Source organism: Scomber scombrus, chromosome 2 (assembly GCF_963691925.1).
Source record: "Scomber scombrus chromosome 2, fScoSco1.1, whole genome shotgun sequence".
Classification (NCBI taxonomy): domain Eukaryota; kingdom Metazoa; phylum Chordata; class Actinopteri; order Scombriformes; family Scombridae; genus Scomber; species Scomber scombrus.
The window spans coordinates 17,459,116-17,465,115 of NC_084971.1; the positions used below are offsets into that span (position 1 = coordinate 17,459,116).

Here is a 6,000-nt window from a genome sequence, read left to right on the forward strand (position 1 = left end):
TGTTTTTTGCCAGCATAGTTTTCTCCAAAATCTGGTTTACAGCTCACTACATAATAAATGCATACGGGTTCAGAGTGTAGACTTCATGGATTAAAGAGATCTGTTTGTCCTTGATGTTTATTTTACATTACATTCCGGCTTAGAGGGTTTGTCCAAAGGCAAAGCTAAAGCACAACGCCTGTGCCGGTTTTTGCAAAATAGACAAATCTCAAGTTATTCCATCACTGCTGTTACTTTCTACAACAAGAGGTGTTAAGATTATGTTTGTTCACATGGGTGTAAAACCCAACCAGATAACAGCAAAACAGCTAAAAATGCAATAGTTCTTATGACAAATTAAAAAAAAATCTAAATTACAGTATACCTCAAATTCACTGAGAGAAGACCAGAAGTTAGAGTATAGACCCTGATCTGAGTTGAATATACGTGTTATTGAAGATATGATATGATTTCTTTCCAATCCAGTTGTAGATCTACTGCACGGACACTGCACCTATAGATAGACAATATGCATTGTTTGTTACATCACAAATTACATTTCTTAAATTGTATTACATGCCTTTGATGAGTATTGTCCCCTTTGTCAAGCTCACACAAATGTAAATATAAAGAAACAATGTGACTGTTTTGAAATGAGAATGTGTCTTTATACATGTGCTGTATGTATTTTGTTGAAACATTTTCTTTGCACTTAAAACACCTCTGGGTGGAACATATCATAAAATACATTATTGAAATACAATTTAGATTTATTCACTGCAAAAACTATGTCTCAAAAAGTCCATTTAGTCTCAAAATCTGACTTTCACACAAAAAAGCAGTTGATTAAGTCACTTGAGCTTCACTTGTTTTGAGTAAACTGACAGTTTTTAGTAATTATCAGCTTTTTAAAAACAAGTTTAAAAAATAGGTTAATCCTTATGCAGACTTAGTTTCATGAGTACGGAAGAAATTTAACTTTTTTTTGCAGTGTACTGACAAAAGAAATGTGTGCGCCAGATATGAGCTCTATCGCAGTAGTGATTGATCGGAGAAAGTCTTTTGATTTAGATTTTTTGTGTATGTGTGTGTGTATGTGTAGAATCCTTCCTGAAATAATGCAGAAGTGGCAGACGTTTATTTTTATTTTATTTTCTGAGTATTCAGCCTTGGCACTGCATTCTATATAGATGGCCAAGGTGATCTCCCACACTGAAGCATTCAATTATGTCTGGCTAAACGGCTCTTGCCTGGCGTCTAGAATGACCAGCAGATTAAATAATAGGACTATCAGAGCCCTCTCTGGAGCATATGGAAACACAACCTGATACCTGCTTAATGCCCCAAGAAGCGCCGGCACACACTCACACAACACACTCAGGCATCAAAACTGAGTGTGTCTCAGTGTGTGTTTTCACTCTTCTCTCACCCATTCATTTGAAACTTGTCTGCATGTGTTGTTTTTATATTTATTATAACTAACTGCAGCCAGCTTGGAAAAATACGGCACTGCTTATTTCATAGATACATCACACAGAAGTGTAAAGGGAGATGAGTTGCATGTTGATCTGATAAACAATGGGTCCGTCAGGGTAATGTCCCCCCCCCCCGCAAAAAATAGACAGCATCTGAAACCAAAGTCATTAGAGAGCTCAGCTAACAGAGCGAGGGACACAGGGAAGGAGAGATGGAGCACTGGAGAAAAAGATAGAGAGGAAGGGAGAGATGGTGCGTTGTAGAGAGAGAACCTTTGACAGTACATTAGCAGTTTCCGTGTACTGACTAAGTGTTCAGGCTGGATCAGGTGGCGCTGTGATACACTACCTGCCTCCTGTGGGTGTGTTTAGTCATGAGAAATGTTGCACAACGTTGCAGGGAGAAATATGTTATATAAATGTGACACAAATCCTTGAATACCATGACTCTACACTTCACATTGTTTTGTCTGAGTGTACCTCAAGCCTTACGTGACACAACCCTTCACAGAGCCCTCATATCGCATCCTTCAAATATTTATAAAATCAATTTTCTTTGAAAGGTGTAATAATGTCTGAACCTGTGTGAACAACATACTCCTGTCCGCTGACATTCAGGCTGGAGATCCAGCTGTCTACGATCAAGCCAGTGTGCTTGACATATCAAATCAATGCTGTCAGCTGTGTTGTTTTGAAAGATCCATTTCCTAAGACATTACGTGGTGAAATATCTCCAAAATGTTGCCATAAATCAAAATGGATCAATAAAGAAGGCTTTTTTTCTGAAATATATGACAATGCAAACTGTCACATCCCTAAAACACTCAAAAGCCCCAACTTTAACAAATTGTCATATTCACGCACAAAGGTGTGGTTGGCTTCAGTGCATTCAAATGACTATAATATCAAGGGACATCCATAAATAAATCATTCAAGTATAGGTCTCCCCTTCATTAAACACACTGATAGTGCTGGTTGCAGAAATACCTGACATAGTGATCACCTCTGATGTCAGGTGTTGCTAATCAGCAATTGATTACATGGACTGAAAATGAGCTGATGTTTCCCTGGGAACTGGCGTTAAAGCCGAGCTGGTATGTTTCCCACTACTAGATATTGTAAACAAATCTCAAAGTGGGTTGTAAAACAGGTAATTAAATTATGTACGGTTCAGTTTTCAGGGAAATTTTGCCCCCACTCCTCCTCTTCTCCTCTCCTTTTCTTTTTTCTTGAGGATTTTTGGCTTGAAGTACCTTCACAACTCTTCATCTCTCCTCCCTGCACTGCAGGCTTTTGGCTGTTCTCCAAAGCTAAAATCAAGTGCTCTCCCGCTTCCTCTCTCTGGCTCTCTGTGGTATGAGTATGTGGCAGTTGTGTGCCAAACTAGCCAGCTAGCTTTGGCAGTAATTAGCCACCTGTGTATACTTGCTCATAGCACTGCAGGCAGACTATAAATATCCATACATTAACACACCACTGTAAACTGCTTCTCCAAGGCAGCTCTCATACATGGATATATTTAATCTCTACAAATTTTGCGGAAGAAGATATATGATTATATGTATTATTTCATTCATGTTCATCTATTTAAACACCCAGGAATACTGGGGATTATGTCTATCTGTTTTCTCATCTACATGCAGTAGACCCTGGCTCTCCAACTGGCGTTATGAAGCAATTAGCCTACTACCACATTTAGTGTATTAATCAGAAAACCCAGTGATATGTTATGCAATACCCATGCAGTCTATTTTAGACAATAGAACTTGGCTCAGTAGGAAAGCTAATTAAAAGATAAAATCACCTTCTTGTCTGTCCAATTAAAGACTTCTGTCAGATTGGACCCTTGGAATAACTTCATCATGATGACATGAGAGGAGCTGTATGTGTCTGTGTGTGTGCGAGCATGCATGTGCATGTTGTTGTGGAAACAATTGCTCTCAGTTAGGTGTCTGTCCTTGTGTGTAAGTGTATGTGTGAATATACATGTAGTCTACATGCATTTACAGTGTTTTTGTGTGTGTGTGTGTGTGTGTGTGTGTGTGTGTGTGTGTGTGTGTGTGTGTGTGTGTGTGTGTGTGTGTGTGTGTGTGTGTGTGCGTTTGTGTGTTTGTGTGTACACATATGCAAGCGTTTTTGTGTTTCCCAGAGCGAGCAAGAGAAGATGGAAAGGAACCAAAGGGACAGAAGGAGAGAGACAGAATGAGGGAGTGAGAGAGGAAAGAGTGACAGCCGAAACACAGATAGAGAGAAATAGGTTAGACGAGGCCAGCAGACGAGGAACAGAAAGAATGAATTAACTGATAAAAGACACAGTGTGAGATGGACAGGGTTGGGGCTAGGGGGAAGTGGCAGAAATTCAGGGGACGTAACAGAGTGAATGAACGAGGAGAAAGACGGCATGAAATGACGAGAGAGAATGGCCGGTGAGGATGAGAGGACAGAGAAAAAGAATAGAATAATGAGGAGAGAAAGATTAGAAAAAACAAAAAAAACTGTCTGTGTCCATAAATGACCTTGGGCTTCAGCTGGCCGAGCTGATTGGAGATCAGAGATAATAGTGGTAAGGCTGCTGTCGCCACTCGTCTGCAGAGACATGCACGGGAGTGTGCCTGTGCACCATGCTTACACACCTATTACATATACTCATGAGCACACACACTGTCTTTCCTCCTAGATGAATACCTCCTTAATAAACCATACATTTTCAATAAAAATGCTAATTATCTTTATACCGCAGCACAGTCAGGTTAACACAGCCTCTGTATGTGTGTGAGTGTGTGATTGCACACAAGAAGGAGAAAGAGAAATGGAAAGAAGCAAAGAGAGCATCCAAGATACAGTAACAGAGCTTTTCATATGATTACAGACATTTTGAAAAATTGAGAAGATACACTCATAATTTAATGAATATTTAGGTTATTTTTAATGAATGTGAAACTAGACAGGCGACAGATTCTCACATTGCTTTCCCTCATTGCTTTAAGTGTTATTGTTCTGCAATTGCTTTCTAATACTCATTCAAAGTCTTGCTCAGAATAAATGAGCAGGAATCATTTCTTTCTGTTGCTGCAGAACTAACTATTCAGTAGTGCAATCTAAGTGGATTTGCAAGTGATCAGTCAAAGATGCTAGATAGATAAAAACATGCTGCACCTCTGCAGAATTAAATTGAGAATAACACTAAGAAAAAGATTGAGAGAAGATACTTTCTTGTTGACGTTTTCTTGGAAACAAGGACGTTTTCCAGCCAGTTGTCATAGAACAAATTATTTTTAATCTCTCTCTTATAGCTATCCTCGGTGGCTGGCACAGAAGACCTCTCCTCTCTTATGTAGGGATTACGGGGGTTATTCAGATTCATTTGGTTATCAGAAATAATTAATAATTGATTATGAAGGATAGGATTTAATTCACATTAAATAGGCAGGGAAATGATAACCAATTCACTGATTGAGTCTCATAAATGATTCACCCTAAATCTTGGTATCCCAAATAATAATTAGATTATGAAAATACATTGTTAAATCTGGTTGGATGATTAATAACCAAATTCAGTCATAACATTGTTGTAGCTGAGTTTGTAGCATCTATGAACTAATAACACAGTGAAGGCAGTTTGGAGTACTATGTGTGACAGAGGTTGACTTCAACAATATCCTGGCAAAAAACACCAGTACAACTTCTTTTTAAAATATAACAGGGTTTTTGTTACTTTAACCCTTATAAGGTATTCGGGTCTGTGGGACCCGTTTTCAGTTTTTAGCTTAAGAAAAATGATACAAATAATAATTTTTTCAAACTAAGATTCATTGGCCTTGGCTCATTATCTGTGAGGAACATGAATCAGACATTTTTTTTCGATGACCCCCCCCTGTATACCCCCCCCTACACATTTATATTACATACAGGGTCTTCGGGTCCACTGGACCCGGGTCTAGTGAAAGTGTGTAAAGGATCCTGTGCACCCTCATTTTCCCTTCCTCCTCTCTGGGCCTGTGTGTGTGTATGTGTGTGTGTGTGTGTGTGTGTGTGTGTGTGCGCGTGTGCGTGTGTGCGTGCATGCGTGTGTGAGAGAGCGAAGGAGAGTGCGGGAACAGGTGCACCCACCTGTTCCCGCACAAGGTTGCAAAATTGTTGCAAAATTGGAGTACCCAACACTATCTGCACCCACATTCCCACACATTTCACCCTCTGTCTTGCGGGAACCAATCTTGGGGACCTGACACTATGAATAGCTGTGTCAGCGTGGTTCCATACCACAACTGATCAAGATTCTCTGTTCAGGCTGCCTTACAATTGATTTTGGAAGAGAGAGAAGGTTTAGATGGTGATGCAGAGGATGAAGTTTCAGAGTGTGAGGATCACATGAGTCTGACACTGAGTTGGAAGAGGAGGATGAGCTTCAGCCAGCTCAGAAGCTTTTCATTATTCTAGATTGTGGCCAGCAACAAAAAAAAGTGCTGTGAAGTGTGTGGACCCAAGATGGACAGAAAAAACACAATATACATGCACCCAGTGCAAGAAGTACATTTACAATGCACAC

At 39.7% G+C, this 6,000-nt stretch overlaps 1 protein-coding gene across 1 annotated transcript in view; it reads left to right on the forward strand.

The window, feature by feature from the left end:
• The window catches only part of adgrl3.1 (adhesion G protein-coupled receptor L3.1), an 87,755-nt gene that overhangs the window by 22,156 nt on the left and 59,599 nt on the right, over positions 1 to 6,000 (forward strand). The gene's annotated exons all lie outside the window — the stretch shown is intronic.